Genomic DNA, 14,270 nt, shown 5'->3' with positions numbered 1-14,270 from the left:
CCAGGGCCGCACTAGGGAAGACTATGCAGCCCTGGTACTTTAAGGCCGGTGGTAGCCAAGTGACATATGTGCAGCTACCGATCGGGTAAATATGGGCGCTGTGTGCTAGAAGGCCTGGTGCCCTGTTTTGTTCGCAAATGTACTTTGTGGTGTGACTCTCAGATTCTATAAATATCTTTTACAATCCAATTTTTATTATAAATGTCCATACAAGCATCTCCATATGTACTGGAATGTGTCTGCGGGAATCTTTATGCATACCCACATCTACCTCGAATGTAAGACAGATATTTTTGATGATGTTTCTATATTATACTACACTCATTGGTGTCTGTATATCTTTCTGATTGAGGTTCTCAGCTGAACATCACTCATTATTTCAAGATTATTTACCTTTTGAACTATTGGAGCATTGTAGTAAAATGTGTGCAGTTGTGCATGTGCTTCCCTTGTTTATGAGTCAGGAGGTGGGTTGTCCATTGTCCTTTGGCTGGGGCCAAACTTTGCATCAATATTTTGCACTTGGCACTAGAATTAACCATTTTTATCTGTTTACCATCCTACTTTAAAGTATTCTTTTTATTACAATAATTTTACCTACATCTATGAATCAAAGTTGGGTGCAGTTTTGCATTTTTTAAAGGAGTTGTCATAGTCTTCTGTAGTATGTATATATATATATATATATATATATATATATATATATATATATATATATATATATATATATGCAGATTTGTGATATAGATTGTGCTATTCCATTGGATGTTTATGGATAAGCCACTCATCACTCATGAGAAGTCACTGACTCACCAGGCTTATACCCTGAATATTGTTGGCATCACCTAAAAACACTTGGCATCATCGTTACTACTCCTACGCCTTATGTGTAATATAATGACACTGTGTGCACAAAAACACGCCCGTTCCTTTTCCTTGGATTTCACTGGAAAAGGTGTAGAGAGTTGAAGTGGAAAATAACTTCCTAAACAAATCTATCTGTACGGTAGCTCTTTAAAAAAATGTTTAACTGATCAGTTATGTTTAAGTGTCTGGGCCTAGTACGGGTGTTAATCACCCTTTCTTCAACAGTCCCGTGAAATGCAATAGACATTTTAACATATGTAAAGGGCTCAAAGCACCATTAAAATCTTTTGTGACAGCATATGCATTTGAAAGGGTGATCCCACTGCTTTGTCTATTGTCCTGTAAGACCAAAAAAATCCCCTTTTCTTTGGAATGCTTTTAGGAGTCTATGAAATAATGAATAGGCAAATCTGAAGTGAAATGTTCATGCAGATATCTGATTTATAAGATTTATTAATATTAATTAAACTATTTGCTTGCTTATTGCAGTGATTAGGATGCCTGCAAAGATTGACAGTTTTAGCATTATAGGATTTGATTTTTAGTCATTTTTACCTAAATGCTTGCATATAATACATACAAACAACTCCAGCGGTGCCAGTATAAATAAATGCGGCACTGAAGACTCAGTGTTTTGGGAGGGGGTGGGCTGTGCATTTTGACCACTACCCCTCCTTGAAGATGCCACTGGGTTCTTTTTGGGGGACCCTAGAAGATCCATCTGGGGATCTGGTTTTCACTATGGCCTTACTTCTTTTGGAGTATCTATCCACTGTTCCTCGTATGATGGTAAGACGCACAAGTACCTCAGGCTTCACGGAAAATAATAAACAGCAGAAAAAACCTGCACAGTACAGGTACTCTTCTTGGTCTTTCAAGCAAGGTCAAGTGAGTACCTATGATAGAGGGAAAGCTCAGTCCTCCGGCCTTGAGGCTGAAAAAAATTGGAAGCCCAAGGTGCTTCTCAAACCCTGAGTGAAGTCCAGCCAGGACTCTTCTTGTCCACTAGGTGATACAGAGGAACTTTTATAATACCAGCCGAAGGGCTGAAGCCTACCACAACCACTTTTATTTTAATTTTATTTTGGAAATGCCACAGTGGAACCAGATCCCAGAATACTTGGTTCTCCTTGGTGGGAGAGGTGGTGATGCATTATGGGTCTCGTCTCTCCTTGAAGAGTTCAGTGGTCCTCCTCATGGAACTCTTAGGGGGGCCAAGAAGACCAGGCCCTCCCGCACACTTTGGCCAAGAAAGCAATATAAGGGAGGCATATTCCTTTGCAAAGTACCTCTTCAGATGCTGTTTGGTGTCTGCTTTTTCCACTGTGGCTTTTTGTCAAGCACTTTTGGATCACCTACTTACTTCTTCACAGCAGAAAAACACCAGTACTTCAGGCTTAAATAAAGAAAAGGACTGTTCTGAAAACTATTTGGTTTGCCACGACAATTTAGTCTATAAATATTTGTAAAGGACTATTAAAGCGTTAATTCCGGAACAGTCATGTGGTCAGCTTATTTATAAAGTTTTTCTCCAGATATCAAAGTGCCACCTGACTGACTTCAGATATATCAAGTGCATGTGACACCTAACATCAGATTTGTGGAAAGGTATGCTGGAGAGCAGTCCTTCAATCTGGAATTCCCCAGGTTTAAATTATTTCCTGGAACACAACATAGTTTCTAGTGCAGTCAGTAAAATGTTTGTTTAGTTTCATTTTTATTAGTTTCATCAACACGTTCCAGGTATTTTTTTTCCATTACAGTTGATATTCAGAAAAAAAGTAGACAAATTCATAGTGTAATATGGTTAAACAAAATACTTAGTAGTGAGGGCAAAGCATGTATTATGCAATCAAATTAACTATATACATAACTGAATATAGCTCAACATGATTAAAATATATAAGCCAAATGGCTAATGATTTAAGTAAATTAACATAAACACTAGTTTGTACATAGAGATCTACCCATGTAGTTCCAAAAATGTCTTCCAATCCGAGCTTTGCAAATGTACTGAATCCCAGTCCTGCTGCTTTACAGCCATTGTTTTTCTCATCATTGGTATGAGAAATAAAAATGTAACTTCTACCATTTATGACCTACATCGTATTGTAGAATATATTGTATTAAAAGTTAGAGTTATTTAAAGTAGAGCAGAGCAGGGAATCATATTCTTATATGGGTACAGGTAGTAAAACACTTAAGGAGAATTAACTAATTATAAGTGCATTTAAGCGCCATGTCATGTAGTCTTTGATTACTATAAACATAATCATGAGGTATATGTGAACTTTTTTTTTTACTTTTATTGTTCTTATTGGCTTCTCTGTACATATTAAACTCATTTCAAGTGATACCTGTTGTGTGATACACAGAATTAGGCATTCTTAGCATTATCAACCAAATAATGTTGAGAATGCCTAATTTTTATGTATCTCTGTGTATCACAAGATATCACTTCTCATCACCTTCATGTGTACAGAGAAGCTGAGTGGAGCCTTTGATTGTTCTCCAACACAGCAATGAATAGCTGATAAAAGTTGTGTTGAGTTGGTAGAGATAAGAATAGCAAACTCAAATGAAGGGATTATGTTTGAGAATGTAGCAGAGAAATCATAGCATTGTATGCAAATATGTACTTTGATTAAATGGAAAGTTATCCGACCGTATGTGGAGATGTGTTTAAATGTAAATATGGCATTATCAGATTAATATAAAAACTGATTATTATATAACAAAAACAGGTGTTAATAGCCCAGTACCTCAATGTTTACATTAAGGACTACTTACTTCCTCCACAATAGTCAGGTGGTATAATTGAAGGATACATGTAGGTGGCTGGAAAATAATACTTGGTTAGGAACAACTATTGTTAGTTGGTTAGGAACAACTACAGGAAGCATATGTTATGAAAAAAAAAGTGAGAACAGACATCTAATTTTTCTATCAAAGAAAATATATCACCCATCGTTCTGATCAGAAACCGAACAAATGTTGAAAATAAATTCCAAATTATTGGAAAACAGCTGTAGAGATGATCATAGTCATAGTCATAGTCATGAGCTTGTCCTCTTCTGAGGGAGTGGCTTTGTGAGGGTTCAGGGCTAGCTACACACCAGCGTGGGGCTAGCAACACAAGGGTTTAGCCATGCTAGGGATGAGGCTAGCTGCTGACAAAGGCAAGAAAGCCCCCTGCCCAGAAGAAAGAGCACAGAGACCTGGAGACCAGGGGAAGCAATGATTCACCTGGAGACTCCGTCTGAAACCACAGAGCGACCAGTTATGCAGATGACCTCCCACCAAAAAACAAGGGATTTCTCAAAGTAGTTTGTTAATAGAAGATAACTATAACTAAAAAAGCTGTCCCATGTATTTTGTCGCTTATGTAATAACAGCTGTATAGTTACTATGATAATATATGTAAAAACATATGCAAATTGAATAATACATGGATTAACCAAAAACACATATGCAGTATGATTTTTTTCAGGAATATTGGTGTTTTTTTTTTAAACTGCATCTCCATTCCATGCAGGGATAGTATAGATTTGCTAGTGAATGAGGTGAGTTCCAAAAATAAAAATGAAATAAGAATTAGACTTGGGTGCCGGTGGAAAGTTTGTTTTCGGGGGCGGGGAAATTCTTCATATTTGACAAACTTCGTCCGTCACCGTCTTCATGTTCGACCGTACGGAGTTGCCATGGAAACAAGAAATAAACACTTAGAAGTTAAATTAAAATGGCGAGATTCTCCTCAACTTAGTGTAGTTAAAATGGCGGCCGCAGCGACGAACGAATGGGCAAAGAAATGAAAGCGAATGCACAAGTCTAATAACAGCTTTTATGTTAGATAATTACCAAGGAGACCTACTCAAATATTGAAAGATTTTAGCAAAATTCAGGAAAAAGGCAGAGTTTGGTCATAAATTGTAAAAATGGTCCAAACTGATCATCTTTGTAAATTTTTCAATTAGCAAATTCAGGAAATATGACTGAATATTTTGACCAGGGGTTCTCAAACTGCGGCCCTCCAGCTGCTGCAGGACTACATCTCCCATACTCCTCAGCCAGCCCCTTAGCTGAAGGAGCATTATGGGAGATGTAGTCCTGCAGCAGCTGGAGGGCCGCAGTTTGAGAACCCCTGATTTTGACAGAAGAAAGGCGACAAAATAGTAGACATCAACAGAGGAATAGGTGTGAAGGATGAAAAGGAAATTAAGGAAGCATTTGTATTCATATGTATATTTTTATTTATATAGTGAAAATGCACTTTAAAGCTTACGGTATAAACTACAGTACGTGGTTCAGTGATGTTCCTCCGAGATTTTATTGATTTTTATTTCCTTTGGACTACGGACCGCAATAAAGCTACAATATTTGTTTTTTATTGGGATTTGGACTGTGCCAAAAGAGTGCTGATGACTTTACATTAGCTTTGAGGTAAGCTTTCGATATCTGAACACCTTGTGAGCCTAATTGATGTAATATCAGACTGAGCTGGCATATTCCGTATTTCATTAACTGCAGTATGTGCAGAAAAAAATAACAAGGTACATCACAGTAAACAGCTATGACGTGTCATTTTCATTATATTCACAGCAGAAGTCCTGTGAAGGACTGAAATGTTGACTTTTGAAATAAATAATGATATTAACTATATTTTTCAAGTCCCGAGTGCTCTTTTCTACGCTTGCTGTATTATTTTGCTGTGAATGAACTGGGGCATTTACCCTGTTGTCTGGAGGCATGGATCAAGTCTACTATATACCGTATATATATACATATATACACACACAAACATATATATATATATACATACACACACACAAATATATATATATACATTAGACTTGCGCATTTGTTTTCGTACAAATTTTATTTTTAACGGAAATTGCCTGTTTCGAGCGTTTGTACGAATCGATACTGTGGGCCATCTCCGACGATACTGGCAAACACGAACTGGAAACGCAACCAAAAATTCGTCATGATTTGTCAATTTGTCACCACATATAGCCGCTGCTATTACAAGCTGTTTTGGCACCATTACACCATTTTAACTTGTCAGTAGCAGCAGTTACAGTCTGATGGGAGTCAGACAGCGACAACTTAGCAGAGGCTAAGATTAATGCTCATTACTCATAACCAATACAGCAAGGTGTCAGGGACCCCCCCCTTTGGGAATGCCCCCTCCCTCCCGAATATTGTTCCGAATAAAAAAATAAAAAAAAGCCCCCAAATTTTATCCGAGACAAACAGATGGGAAACAAAACAAAAATTTTGTCCAACACAATTTTGCTCCCAGTGCACAAGTTTAATATATATATCAATATACATACTGTGACCAATAACTAAAACACAGTTGTATAATATCGCTTAGACAAATTGGGATGGGAGACTCTGAAAATGAAATACCTCTTTGTTGTTTCCGTCTGAGATGAATGTGTATTGTGTACTCCAAAATACTGCATTTAAAAAGTTTTGACATTGAGCACCACAATGGAGTTGTTCCTGTTTTCTTTCACCCATATTTTACAAAGGTGTATAACAGTATTTGGGTGAGTACACCAGACTATGGGAGATACATGCCTTCTGTTGGAACATATGTCAAGTACGTTTATTCACTTAATCTGAAATTGGCCAAGAGTTTGCAGAAGAGCTGTGGTTTTAATTTCCTTTCCGTTCATTGAGCATTATAAAGTGCCATCCCATTTCTAACAAGGGCTTCTGTGTGATACATACTTTGTAGAGAGGTGAATTTTCACGAAAGACCTTGGAGCAGAAGCTCACTGGGATTGGTCCTCCAAATTGTAAAGTGAAGTCAGTGAGATAATAGCACACATTCCAGAAAATATTTTTTTGAGAAGGGATTTGTGACGCATGTGGTCCAAATCCTTTGACCCTTAAGGCCTTAATGTGAATAGAATCCTTTTACCTTGCATACACACTTCTAATTTATACCTTGCTGCCCCAGGACACATCAACTTATTATGGAAGAAAACGAGTCTTTCCAGTCTTTTTGGAAATAAATACCCAAGAGGGTATAACTTTCCCACCCATGACTTGGTAATACAAACTCCCCCATGGCTGAGCTCCTTTGATCTCTCAATACACACTTGACTATTTTAACATGAAAGCAGACTTGACACTTGCTTATGGCTTTCCTTCCAAAATTTCCACCTCAGTCCCTGACATAACCCTTTAATATATGCATATTTTTAAATAGCAGCTGCAGGTGTACTTGAAAGTTTATAGTTGACATATTGTAGCTGGTACAATATTATAGACAGGCATGGGGGAAGTGCATTACAAAAGGATGCAAGTTCACCTTCCCCCCTTTAAAAAAATAAAGATAACGAATAGGTCAGGACAGGGAATTGGTTGATTAAATGAAAGCAGGTTTAACTTACTAAATATTATAATTATTTAGCTCCAGTCACAATCAACTCTGTTCCTATATACCAGTGGTATGAAGTAGTAGGACTTTGAAATATGTCTCATTCATAACTGACATTGCAGATTGTATAACATACCTCTTTAATAACTTTTCCTTTTAAAACTACAACATTTTTCTCCAGTTTATGAAGACATTTAAATCCTTAGAACTAAGAAAAGGGAAATTGGAGTAGAATATGTAGAATATTCAGCCATTCAGGGTTGAAATTTGGGATTTTGTATCAGCAGTTTCAGCATTCAACCAACTACCCTAAGCATAGGAGGTTCTCCACCTTCCCATGGCACCAACAGGCTCCATGAACGCTGAGATCCCTGTCTCAGGTTCTCTGGAATTGTGGACTTATTCCCTCTCACCTTTTGCCAATCATGTAATTAGTGACCTAGACATACCTAGGTGCTCCAAGCCTCCAGTGCTGGAGCATTGTATCCTTACCTTATTGATCCTCTGGTTTTCATCCCCGGTCTTGCGCTTTTTATTCCTGAATTGCCCTCTTGGTTCGGCGTTTGGCTCTACTATTACCTTGTTATTAGTTATTGGCTTGGACTTTGTTTACTTTCCCATATCGCTCTATATTGTATAATTCAGGAGGCTTTAACAAGCTGACTTTAATTACTCATCTCTATGTACACCACTCCTGCCACAGTCAGTCTGTTGCAGCCACAATCTCTATACTGTTTCCACAAATCCATTCCGTTTTCCTGCAATAGACACCAATCTGTCTGTTGTGCTCATGGCGTTACCTGTAGATGGCACCCAAAAAAAAGGACTAATGCTGTCTGATATTCTTGAGTCCAGATGTTTTATGCAGGGTTTGGAGCCCTCAGGTATTCTCACCTTACTTGATGTCTGCAGTTGTGAGATTCTTAGAGTTCCCAAGTAAACATGAATACCTGGCAACTAAAAATGTTAGACACACTGTGGTCATATCTGGAATTGCAGAGAGGAGACAAGTGGATTGTGGAGTAGTATATTGTGGCAAGTTTTTAAATCCCATGGACCATCAGTTACAATGAACAATGGGATATAAGGCATAAGACCAGTCTTGGCTAAAAGGGGAACTTATTTATCAGAAGTCATGTATCATATTAATGCCATTTTTGGTAAGGTTTATTGAATATACACAATTATTTAACCCATAACAAGGTATTTAAGTAGGACTAATGAACTTCCATTGTATATATACAGTATGTAGATGTACAGAGGATGTGATGAGCACGAAAAGGTAGAGAACCGCACTAAGGATGGTCATTCTACAAAAGGTGAAAAGAGGGTGACAATGTATTGGTCTAGCAGTGTGGGTATTGTGAGGCCCCATGTGTTGTCAAGAGTGATTCTAGATTTTAAGGGGCCCTAAACACTACCCATCCACCCATGAAAATACTTACTAAGATTATGACTAATAGACTAGAACAGTTACTCCCCACCTTACTGTCACATCATCAATTGAGATTTGTAACAGACAGGTGAGGGACCTTTATATGGTAAGGGAAAAAACACGGAATCAGTTTACCTTAGTTACAGAAACCAAGAAACCAGCTGAGAGTTCCCAGACTTTGAACCATACAACGGGGTAACACGTTTGAGGTATGCTATTAATTAGATGACAAGGTCAATGCTAGTCACTGATCCTAATTTGGATGAACAGTCCACAGAGAAACTTAATCGATCTCCTACAAATACCCTATACAGAACTATACCCTATCACATTATTGACACAATGAACTTAAAAAAAGCTAAAAAAAAATACACTAAAGTTTAAACTTGCATTGTGTAACAAATAGAATTCAACTATTAATCTCCAAGGACAACAGCTACCATCCAGGACAAGGAGGTGGGCTTCCTTTTTACGCTTCTTCCTAACAAAACCATAGATGGGGCTTACTCAAGTATTATGTGTATACTCCTCAATAAAAGAATAGTGTCACTGGAGGCTGTATTTGTCAATGCAAGTTGCTGTTTTGCTTTAAATCTCCTATTGATATGGCAGTTGCCAAATACAGTAACCCTGTAACCCCTTCACTTTGCATTACTTTTCTGAATTTTGCAAAGCTAAGTAAAAAGATTGAATCATAAACTGAGATCATTACTTTACAAAAAGTTCTAATTTCCAGTATCTGATAACACCCTTCCAAAATAGTACGCTAAATGAGACCCCGCCAGCACCCCTTTTTTTCCTGGAAAACAAGTAAGCTACCCTAACTTCCAAAATAACCCAGCTAAAGCCCACCTGGTATACAACTTGTGCTGATCTCCCTTTGGTAGATGTAATACAAGTAGTTCTGAGATACATCATATGCTTCAGGGAAGCAGAAATCTTCAAAAGTTCTGCCACCCCCTATCTATCAAAAATATACCTCTGTTTACATCAGCAGTCCTCTGTAAGCCTGTTCTACCATAAAGTCATCAAATTAATTTTGACCACATCAATATAAGTAATATCATCTATTTTAGTTCATTCCATATGTTATCTCCTGACTGTAGCTATAACTATACTTTTACTAACAGAATTAACAGAAATAAATATGATGATGTATTTATAATATAATGTTAAGTATTAAAAATATCTATAAACAATAAATTATTAATTTATTTTACCAATAAATCGAATGCTAATTACTCTCATGCAATGTCATGTTCCCTGCTCAATAAATGTAAGTTTAGTGAGTCAATCTCACATTGTGCCGCACATTCTATGATCCATCGTGTCCTATTAAAACTGCCCAAATCCTCTTATATGTGAAGTCCTAGCTAATCACCTTTGTCCATTTATAGAAACAGGTCATTAATTTACCATGCTTTGGTTATATTACTGAAACTTTTAAACAATTTTGTGCGTAATTATTTAAAGAAGTAATGAAAAAAGTAATATTTGCTATTTGTTGCTATACATACACTATATGAAGAAAAGTATGGGGACACATATGTAAAGTAGTGAGTGTACAGCCTGTATACCAGTGTAAATTTGGTTTTCCCCTCAAAATAACTCAACACACAGCCATTCATGTCTAATCCTTGGCAACAAAAGTGAGTACACCCCTAAGTGGAAATGTCCAAATTGGGCCCAATTAGCAATTTCCCTTCCCCGGTGTCATGTGACTCGTTAGTGTTACAAGGTCTCAGGTGTGAATGGGGAGCAGGTGTGTTAAATTTGGTGTTATCGCTCTCACACTCTCTCATACTGGTCACTGGAAGTTCAACATGGCACCTCATGGCAAAGAACTCTGAGGATCTGAAAAAAAGAATTGTTGCTCTACATAAAGATGGCCTAGGCTCAGGGCTGTACTGGGACTGAAAAGCAGCCCTGGAAACATTTGGAGAGCAGCCCCATATAGTTTATCTCGCAATTGAGCTCTTATACCCACACGCACCCCTAATACATACCCGAGTCACACTATTTGCCATACAAATAACTATAAAACATTCTTTTTATCACATTATTTGTGGGAAAATGCCAGAAAGCACAAGTGTTAAAAGGCCTTAATAAATGAAATACATTAGACATAATGGAATCAAAACATTTGGTACTGCAAACATTTTTAGACGAAAAAGTTCCATTTTATTCAGTGGAACAAAACAGCGACCTCATTATTCTTCATGATAGTCTTGTAAGCAGAGCCGGCGTCAAGTGTTCTGGCGCCCTGTGCGGACTATTCTGGTGCGCTTCACATCGACGGAGTCACGGAGAGTGAGGGGCGCGGAGCGGTTGCTGAAAACTTCATGAGCGACTGCTCGGCGCCCCCTCCGGGGCCTTAAATCAAAACACCGTTTTTTTTTCTGTTTTAACTTTATTTAACATCCTCCGTGTTAAATAAAGTTAAAAAAAACTTTATCTAACATGGAGGATGTTAAATAAAGTTAAAAAAACCTGATGTTTTAATTTAAGTCCCGGGCAGGCGCCCCTGTTGCCATGGCGCCCTGTGCGGCCGGACAGGTCACACACCCCTAAGGCCGGCCCTGCTTGTAAGAAACTTTTATTTCTTTATTAATTCATGTAAACCATTTTTTCATATTTAATAAAATCTGTGATTGAGAAAACATATATATTTTTGTTTTTATTACCTTTTATTTGCCAACCTGCCCCTCCAGTTATGCACATCTGCCCCAGGCTTGCCACTCTGCCCCCAGAAATGCCTTATACCCTCATATATGCCACTCTGCCCCATGATATGCCTTTTAACCCCCTTTATGCCACTCTGCCTCTAGAAATGCATTTTAACCCCCTAAATGCCACTCTGCCTCCAGAAATGCCTTATACCCCTTTATGCCACTCTGGCATATCATGGGACCACTTTCAATCCCGCTCACAGCCGCTCAGCGGCTGTTTTTAAGGTTGATCTGCCTCGGCTATAAGAAGATTGCCAAGACCCTGAAACCGAGCTGTAGCACGGTGGGCAAGACCATACAGCAGTTTCACAGGACAGGTTCCACTCAGAACAGGCCTCACCATGGTCGCCCAAAGAAGTTGAGTGCAAGTGCTCAGCGTCATATCCAGAGGTTGTCTTTGGGAAATAGACATATGAGAGCATTGCTGCAGAGGTTGAAGGGGTGGAGGGTCAGAGGACTCCAGTGGCAACCTGTGAAGCTCTGTTGTACTCCATGCACAGGAGGTTTAAGGCAGTGCTGGAAAATAATGGTGGCCACACAAAATATTGACAGTTCGGGCCCAATTTGGACATTTCCACTTAGGGGTGTAGTCACTTTTGTTGCCAATGTTTTAGATATTAATGGCTGTGTGTTGAGTTATTTTTGAGGGGACAGCACATTTACACTGTTATACAGGCTGTACACTCACTACTTTACATTGTAGCAGATTGTAATTTCTTCAGCGTTGTCACATGAAAAGATATAATAAAATATTTACAAAAATTTGAGGGGTGTACTCACTTTTGTGAGATCCTGTATATATATATATATATATATATATATATATATATATATATGTATATATATATATATATATATATATATATATATATACACAGTGTAAAAAAACCGAGTATTGCAGTGTATGCGCTGATACCTTTTTTATTGGCCTAACATAATATTTAAAAGACAAGCTTTTGAGAGTTATCCTCTCTTCATCAGGTCTAAAGCAATACTTATTGCTTATATATATATATATATATATATCACATTTACTAAGGGGGTGGCGGTCATGGCTTCTCAAAAACTGTGCAAATGTCATAGCTGACTGATACCTAGGTAGTAAAATCAACTCAGTAGAGGGCTGGCAAAACTTAAGGCAAATCAGCCAAATTACCCAGTATTAAAGCAGCTCAAAAGACATCTGGCTGAGAGCATGTGTGCAGTAGAGTACCTAGTGGGGGGTTTGGGGGGGTTGGCAGTCCGCACCGGGTTCCCCTCTTCTGTGGGGTGCCACCACGACGGTACCCCTCCCGAGACAGACAGTAATGTCCGCCGCTAGAGGAGCAGGCTCGGTTGGGGATCCTCTAGCAGAGAAGCAGCCCCACTAACTTCTATAATTCTCCAGCTGTGATCCTTGAAGATATTTTTGGGCCACTCAAACCATGCTCTTCACAGTGCATTGAGAGAATATAGACACACATCCCTTTCCAGGTTGATTCATAACATTTCCAGTTGGCTGGAGCTTCTTAATTTTTGCCATAATCATGGAACTGTACATATTCTATTTTCTTAAAGCCATTTCCCATTTTATGAAGCTCAACAACCTTTTGCTGCACATCACAGCTATATTCCTTGGATTTATCCATTTTAATGAATGACTAAGGGATTTTTGCCCTATGTGTTGCCTAATATTTATACCCCTGTGAAACAGGAAGTTATGGTCGAGCAAATTCCTGTTCCTAGTCCCCCTGGTTTAAAAAAAAATGTAATATGTGATAGGGAGAAGGGAGGGATATGGGATAGACAATGAGAAGGGGGAGAGGGGGTACATAGTGAGAAAGGAGTGTAGCAAGAATATTGAAATAAAGAGTCAGAATGAGAGAGAGAGAATGAATGGATTAATGTGTGGATGCATTGTGTGAATGAGTGAAAGAATAAATGAATTAATGTGTGGATGAATTGTGTGAATGAAAGTGACTGTAACAAAGATGTCGTATGCTGGGCTGTTTAGGGACAATGTTGACTCATGCTGGGCTGTTTGGGGACAAAGATGGCACGTCCTATGTGTGTGTAATTTGGGTGCTGGTCAGGTTCTATGTTGGCAATGTAGATGCCAAGGCTGGCATTTGGCGTGTGCGATCTGTGATCTATGCCTGTAATTTAGGGGGTTTTATCTATACCTTCAGTGCTGAGTTTACATGTGAATTCCAGTTGATCTATACCTGCAATGCTGGGTTTTTGTGTTCTGTTGATCTATAACTGCAATGCTATGTTTCCATACAGTATTTATGTATACCTGCAAATACAGGGTTTTTATATCTTAGTCAGTTGCACGTGCGGTTTCCATGTGTTGTTTATTTGATCTATACCTGAACTACAGGGAGTAAGTAAAAGAGAGGTGTGGTTTAGTGAATGAGGGGACAAAGGCACTCTGGGGATGATTACGGGGAAGAGGACCTCTCAATGTGACGGTAGGGTCAGAAGGAAGGAAGGTCTTCCCTTGATCTGCAGTCAGTGCGGCAAATCTTTTTTTTGGTGTGGTAGCAGAGGGAGTGATTGTATGCTAGGGAGCGTGGAGCAGGGCCCAAGGAAATGCTTGAATAGGGTCCAATTTTTTCACTATAAAATATATTGGCAACAGGGTCTAATATTTATATATATGTATTGGCAGCAGGGTCCAATATTTATATATATTGGCAGTAGAGTCTAATATTAAAGAATGAAAAATAACTGCCAGTTCTGCTGTTATTTTAAATCATATTTCAATCAAGGTCTTTACTTCATAGAGATAAGTACATACTATGTAGTTAAAAATGCATTTCTAATGACTAATATATATATATATATATATATATATATATAT

Source organism: Spea bombifrons, chromosome 2, assembly GCF_027358695.1.
Source record: "Spea bombifrons isolate aSpeBom1 chromosome 2, aSpeBom1.2.pri, whole genome shotgun sequence".
NCBI lineage: Eukaryota > Metazoa > Chordata > Amphibia > Anura > Pelobatidae > Spea > Spea bombifrons.
This window is presented reverse-complemented; position numbering follows the sequence as displayed.